This window comes from Mandrillus leucophaeus, unplaced genomic scaffold (assembly GCF_000951045.1).
Source record: "Mandrillus leucophaeus isolate KB7577 unplaced genomic scaffold, Mleu.le_1.0 Scaffold177, whole genome shotgun sequence".
Taxonomy (NCBI): domain Eukaryota; kingdom Metazoa; phylum Chordata; class Mammalia; order Primates; family Cercopithecidae; genus Mandrillus; species Mandrillus leucophaeus.
This window is the reverse complement of record NW_012101776.1, coordinates 4,315,606-4,323,360: the sequence shown is the minus strand read 5'-3', so window position 1 is coordinate 4,323,360 and position 7,755 is coordinate 4,315,606. Positions and strand designations below refer to the sequence as shown.

General features: G+C 34.1%; 1 long non-coding RNA gene across 1 annotated transcript in view; it reads right to left on the bottom strand.

Moving 5' to 3' along the window:
- Window positions 1-1,949: 1,949 nt before the first annotated feature.
- LOC105537640 overlaps window positions 1,950-7,755 on the bottom strand; it is a 114,866-nt gene continuing 109,060 nt past the window's right edge. Inside the window, exon 4 of the long non-coding RNA XR_001005751.1 lies at window positions 1,950-2,272. This is a non-coding gene — a long non-coding RNA (uncharacterized LOC105537640). The remainder of the gene's footprint in view (window positions 2,273-7,755) is intronic.

Genomic DNA, 7,755 nt, shown 5'->3' with positions numbered 1-7,755 from the left:
GAAGACTACTGTTTCTGGATGGCGTCTGAGAAAGAAAGTGTATTGAGAGGAATTAAGAGCTAAAAAGAGTATATAAAGCAAGCAGGGCCTTCTAGGCAGTGGCATGAAATTTATATCATATTCAAATTACAACAGGAAGTCATTAGAGGGTTTTAAGAAAAAAAACTGACCTGATATAATAACTGCTATTAATAGACTGTGCATGCTGTGTAGAAAACAGCCTGTAAAGCATACAAGAGTAGATGCAGAAAAACAGTCTTCTTTGAGATACATTGGCAGCATAAGCAGTGGACATATATGGGAAAAATATGGATATGTGTTTTGGAGGTAAAAGCCCACCAGAGTGAATTCTACCAGAGCGATCAGATAGAGGGTAAGTATAAAGAAAGGAATTAAGAATGACTCCTGTTTTTGTTTGTTTGTTTTATTGTTGTTGTTATTCTTTATTTTTGCAGCAGCAAGTAGATGGTGGTAGCATAAATCGAAATAAGAAAGACTTGAAGTTTCAGAGGACAGAAATGGAAATTCCCGTGGGTTATGTAAAGTTTGAAATGACAGTCACAATTCAAAATTATGAGTACACAAGATGTTTTGTTAGAGTGGAATTCAGATTTTGAGAGTGTTAGTGTATAGTCATTATTTAAAGTTAAGAGACAATGACATTACCTAGAAAAGGAAAGAAAAGGAACAGAAGGGGAGAGAGGAGAAGATAAAGGATTAGGTGAGAGGAGTAGAGGAGAAGGGCTGACAATGCCTACAACAAAAGGCAGAAAATTAGTTAGGAGGACAAAGGCTATTTTCAAAGACAGGTAGTGGCAAAAGCCTAGTTGGTATGCTATAGAGAGAGACAGGAGGTGAAGAAATGGAGATAGCAGTATAAATACTATTTTCAAGGAGTCTATTTAAAAAGCAGAGAAACAAGAAGGAAATTGGAAGGGGGATGTGCATTTGCAGGGAGAGCATGTTCTAAAAAATTATATCATTAAGGTTGAGAATCTGAAATTAAGCCAGGTAAATCAGTTTACCCAAAATCTCGCAGTACATAGTGAAACCAAGTTGCAAATACAGATATTTCTGACATCATGGGCCAGGCCCTCATGCATGTTATACTGTATGTTATAACGCCTCTTGGGGAGGAAAGCTGAATTTTGGAAAGCCAACATCTTTTAAATGTACTGGTATCAGGTAAGGTATTGATTAGTCTAGTTGATAAGAAGCTGAACTAAGACTGGAATTATGAGAAAGAAAGGGCTGCTGAAAAATACATTACCAACCAAATAAGACCCCAACAAAGGTGAGGCTGGGCCTCATGAATATGGGAATAAGGAATAGCCAAAGATGACTCAGGGCTCATAGATTCCCATACATAGAAAAATATGGTGGTCTGAATCTACCATGAATTTGGCTTTCATATGACGTTCAATTTAATTAATACATTTCTTCACAATCCCTCATCTGCTTTTTGGATCTAAATGGCTTTTCACACCTCAGCTGACTAATGATGATTTTGAGCTATCATTTGGCAGCACTGCCCCCTAGTTGTTTCAGAATTTTTTTTGTAAAAATATGCTTGACCTTCTAATGTATTTTCCAGAAATCCCTTACGCGCGAAAGCAAGTTGACCTTTTTAAGTAAAATATTGGCAAAAACAATGAACAGAAAAAAAAAAGTTCAAAAGAAAAGATATTAAGCTTAGTTTTATGAAATTATATTCTGATATGACAGCAGATTTAACTTGAAATATGTAGACATCTTCATGTAGTATTATGAGTAATTTTCCACCTTGCTTTGGAACCTGAGTAAAGATTGCAGTCTGCTAACCTTAAGAGTCAGCCTCACCAGGATTTTCCAAAGGATTTGGTGGATCTGTGTGAGGCCAGTTATCAACACAGCTCTCAAGATGGCCAGGATAGCACATGATAATGCACACCTTAAATACCAGCCAGTTAACCTTGTAAAATTTAACAGGTTTTATTGAAAATTCTCAGAGTGGTAGCTATTTTTATTTTATTTCATAGACAAGGAGACAAAGGTCTCTGCCAGTAATTTGGTCAAAATCTCTCAGCTACTAAATGGCAGAGCCAGGAGTCAACCCAGTTAGGGTTTATAGCAAAGTATGTACTCTCAGCAATAATATGGATGTGGCTTCTGAGAAAGTACTTGAGAGGTACAACCCAGTGATCATCTATGTAGCTTCTTCATGGTAGCTTTTGTAGTGTCTCTGTAGTGTGCAGATTCTGTTGCAGGGCACATTGCTGCTACTTTTCAGGCACTAGAGGAATGGAAGATTGTAGTGTTTATGATAAAGAAGAGATAGTTATACATAAAAGCAAAAAAAGAGAGGAAACAGGGATATTAATTCCCAACAGATCGGTGAAATTTGCTAGAGATCATAAATATGTATCATGCAAAAATATTTTCCATCTAACAAGGGCTTTACTCTTTGCCCCACTCCTACTCTGAGTTTAATTATTGCTAGAGGCTTCTCTGTTGTTTGATTTAGTACTGCAATTTTGCAATTACCTGCCAATCCTTCCTCTGTGTTTGTTTTTTGTTTGTTTTTGTTTGTTTTATTTTGGAATCTTCTTCAATCTTGTTGCATCCACTTGTATGACAAATCAAGCAGGTCCATGCAACACACAAGGACTCAAAAGATGCTCTAATGTCTTTGGACTTGTTGGTTGAGTAACCATGTTAATGATAACTTTGAATAAAGTTAATGCAATATTTTATGCCCCCAAAACACTTCTGAGTTTCTAATTTTGTAAAAAATGTTTCATTTTCTTTGGGGTGTAGTAGCCCTTTATTTTCATGAATGTTGAAAAATGATACATTTTTAGATGTACCACAAGATTATAGCTCAAATTCTAGTTCAACACCAAGATGTTCTGAATATATTTGTAGAGAGAGGTCATAGATCTCCAACCATACAAACTGAAAGTAAAGCGTCAGCAATTGAAGTAATTTATTCACTCATCCAATGAGTAAACATTTATCTCAAGTTTGCTGTGGGCTTGACAAAGGGTTGAATGCTGAAGATGCAATAATGAACAAATACACATACTCTAATAGCTAGTAATTATTATGAACACAGATATGATAGAAATGCACACAGACCACTAAACAAATAATATGTAAAGTCATGTGCTTGGTTTTGCTCAAAAATTATTCTGTGAACTGAAAATATCCCTGTGAAGAATAAAAGGCCAAAATGGCATTTCATATTATGAAGAAAATATTCTTGCTCTCTGTATAGATGATCACAAGTAATTTAGAAAAATAATACTACTTTCCTAGACTGGAGAAAAATTGAATGTACTTCCTTAACAATGATAGACACAGATACAGAGAAAAAGCAAAAACAAAAACATAGACCCATTGTTTAGATGTATTGTCTACCATTCAGAAAATGTCACGGCAAGTATAATTACACATTATCATATTTAACTAGGTGCACTGTGCTGCTTACACTTGTGTTATTTATAATTCCATGAATAACTCAAAAGTCCAAATGTGTCCAGGCTGCTGTAGATTAGGATATAATTTTTACTTTTACTTATCTGAGAATATTCATCTGAAATTAACCAATTTCAGAGACCTTGGTAGATAGTATTTATTTGAATTAAAAATAATAAAATCACTTATATATTTTCTAGTATCTACAAACATGGTTGATAGTAGAACATTTAATTGAACAAGCATGGATACTGACTAATAAAAAATGATACCAGATGTAAACAATTGATATTAGTAAACTGGTAGGCATTGGTTAAATGTGAAATACACAGGATCTAATTGTTTTACTATATATATATTTTTAAAAATTTACATAAATGCTAACCGATAAAATAAAATCAGCATATGTAATCTATTGAAATAACTTCAAAGATCAATTACTGAACATTTTCCCTTTATACCAACTTGGGAATAAAGAACATTAAAGTTCAAGATAACCAATTGGCAATTTTCGTAAGTAAATAAAGCAAGGTCACATTCACTAGGCCTTAACGCTGAGAGTTCAGTAAAATAGAGGATGCTGGGTTGCAATTCTGAACATTCAGAAAAATAGATTAGAAAAAAATGCTGCAGGCACAGGCAGATAACTGGCATGTGGCAGTGGCAGTTTTCTTTATAACATAACACTTACAGTTCTCTTTATATTGTATTTGCTATCTTAAGACAAAAATTTTATATTTTGAAATTGGTGCAGAGCATGAAACAAATTTGATTTTAAGTATTTTCAACGGTCTTATAATTATTTCCCAAATTTATGTCCACCCCACATGCCTTACCCACTACACATTCTGGATATCAATGCCATCATTATGTTGGATATCTTATGTTGGGATGCTAATTGAGGGGTTATTTCCCAATGCTAAACTTGTGTAGGAAAAGATTAAAATTATAAAACTTAAAGATCATTGAATAATTAATATTTAGGGAGGTAAAAATCTCACAATCACATATTTGAGATGTAATAGTGAAGGAATAGGTATGTGGTATAAAGAAGGGGCAATCAATGCTAAGAAAATCAGTGTTTCTTTAGTTGTATCCTCAGCAGAGATTTAAATAACTTTTGTTATTTTTTTCTCTCTTTCAGGGAATTAAAATTGGACTACTCTTTCTTACCCACAATCAAATTCCAGAGAAACCATTTGTGATGCTAATGAAGGAAATAGTCATGGACTTCATATTTCTCTAAGTATTTTCATGCCCATGCATTTGTGGATTGCAATATTTTCCTAACCCAGCTGTCTTTCTGAGTCACTGTCTCTGCTTCATCCTCTTAGATGTGGCATAGAACGTTTTAATCAGAGAAGCAAAAAGCTTGTTTTGCTGTTAGAACTAATGAGTTTCCAATTGATAAATTACATTAAATAGTAAACATCACATCAATAAATGTCTTGTCCTAAGATATTAAAAAATTCACATGAAGCCAATAACAACATAAGTGAAATGATTGGCTTATTAATAAAGTAATGAAGAAAATTCTATCTGATTATTGTGCATGTACCACATACTGGACCAGAATTTACAATGTACATATATAGTTTATACCTGACAGCATTTAATGGGCTTGGAAAGACCCAATAAACCAAAATTATCTTTCACACACCTGCCAGGTCATCTATAATATTTCACATCAAATTTATTTCGGTAGAGTAACACAGACATTGCCAACTGAAGTTAAGTGTAAAAAAACGTTATCTTCTAGGAAAGTTATGAATCCAAACAATTGATAAATTATATTAGTTTTGTCCAAACAGCCCTATCTCTTAGATGTGACCAAAATCTTTAAAGAACAAGAGAAGGCAGATAAAGGTTAATATTAGGCAAAGGGTGAGATGCGGGAGATTGCCACAAGAGACTGACTGCTACAGGAGACATTCTGCAGTGGATGGCCTTGAAATGAGAGGGGAAGCATAACTCCTTGTTATGACACCTCAATGGCAGAAAGGATGATGAGCACCCAGTGTGAACTTGGCTAGGGGCCCTGCACATTATCCGTCCATTGCTTTCAAATACACCATGCGTCAGAGATTATTATCTCCATGGTCTAGATTAAGACATTGAGATGCAGGAAAATTAATACAGCAAGTAACAGAGGCAAAAGTAGAGGTGGTGATGACAAAGTTTCCTGGGAAAATCTACATATGTACATTAAGATGTATAAGAATAATTCTAATTATTAATAAGTGACAAAAAAAGAAAAAGAAGGTGGAAGGAAGGAGAAAGAAAGGAAAAGGGGGAAATAATAAAAAAGGAGAAAAATTTTAAAAAGATTTTTGAAAGACAAATAAAAATAAGTAACCAATTATTGAGTTGCACACTTACCCTTAAATATTTTGTAGGTTGTCCAATAATTTGTAGATTGTCCATGAATGCTTCAAAAAGTATCCATAATCATAATAATTATAATCATGATCATAAGCAATGTGCATCAAAACCAGACCATGAGAAAGTAAATTTGAGTAGTAAGTTGGCCTATAGTATTACCAAATATTTCTTGAAATCAGGGAGTGCGTTGTTTGCCATGCTGTAAGCCTCGTCATGAGAAAATAAAAATAATTTACCCCAGTGGTGCTTACATATCTCAAATCTTTATTTTCAGCCTTAAATTCATTGACTCTACTAATTTTCAATTATTTTTATGGAGCCAAACTTTTACGTGAATTTTTATTTTTTGTCTTCTCACTGCTCTGGAGTTTGTCTCTTCCTTGAAAGTAGTTATAAGTGACTGACAGGTATGGAAATACTAGAAGAATTCCCACAGAATCATTTCTTTGTATAGAAAATACAATAAATGCCTATTTATACAGTATGGTTAAGAATTGGGATAGCTTGGTTAATTGCAGTTCTAGTTAGCCGAGGAATTGTATGGCCAGGGAGAATTAATAGATGGTTACAAAAGTATACTGTGTGCATTAAATCTATTCTGGGGCTTACTACTTTTTTGCATTCATTTTTAATATATTCATGAAAAGATTTCTTGATACTGTATAATTAAGCATCTACCATTCAGAAATTGTTTATGGAATAGAAAAGATGAAGCTTATACTTGATTGCATTTCTGAGAGTGTGTACTTTTTAAGATTTTTGTGTTTACTAAGGTGCCATGATAAATGACTTCTTACCCATAAAATGAATCAGTTGCTATTTTGTCTATTGGTCAAAGCTGCATTTTATTCAAAAGACCTGAGGTGGTGACATTCAGGATAAGTCCACAGAAGCCACTTTCACTTATATTAATATTGTATAATTTACTTCCCAAATAACGTATCTAGCCATATCTATAATGAAGCTGTGGAAAAAATTCTTATGTCACTTTATTTCAGCAACAATTACAAGGAACTGCATGTCAAATACAATCAGCATTCTGAGAGGCTTTCATTTCATTATTTGGCTGTATAATACACACATCTGTAGAGTAATATTCAGTTACCTGGGGTCATTTTCATTCATGAGTATTTCACAGACCAGCCATCTCTAAATGCCTGGGGTCCTCAGAAACTCAAGTATAGACTGTTCATTAAAATTTCAATCATTTCACACCTAGTGGCACATACCGTATGTTGGATATCCAGTGAAGAAATTGCATAATACTCTAAAATTTCAGTGTAGTCAGCTCTGGACAACCCTTTGAGCAGAAGCTAACCTGAGCTTCCTGCTCTCCTGAGATTAGGGAAAATGCAGCTGTGAGCCTATTCAGTTCCTTCTCTTGTAATGGAGAGGAAATACCACAATGTATTTTTTGTGGCAGCTGAGAGCTGGAATCTCTTCAACAACCACATCTTTTCATAGTGTTGTGTAAAGTATGGTTAAGAGACGATTGGAGAACTACCACAATTCTGTATTCTTTATTGAAAGTAAGACTTATTGTTTGGAATAATGGGATTACAGATCAGAGGATATCCATTTCTCAATCACAACAACCTAAAGGTAGACATAGACATTTTATAGCAGACTGAGGAGTATAATTCTGTGAAGAAATTTAGGCATGGATACTTCACATTTTCAAATGATGCATCAAAGCATAGGGATTCAAACATCTTTCTAATCTGTTACATAAGCATCTTTTCAGAACTGGTTTCCTCTAAATGAGTTACAATTTTTAATTCATTTTAGAATATTCGATAACACTGAAAAAGCCCTTTCACGAGACAAACGTTCACACTAACATATATTAGTAGCATTACTTCAATTTCAAGGGGTTCAAGGAACGACCAAATCTTTTCTATGTGTCCATAAACTTGG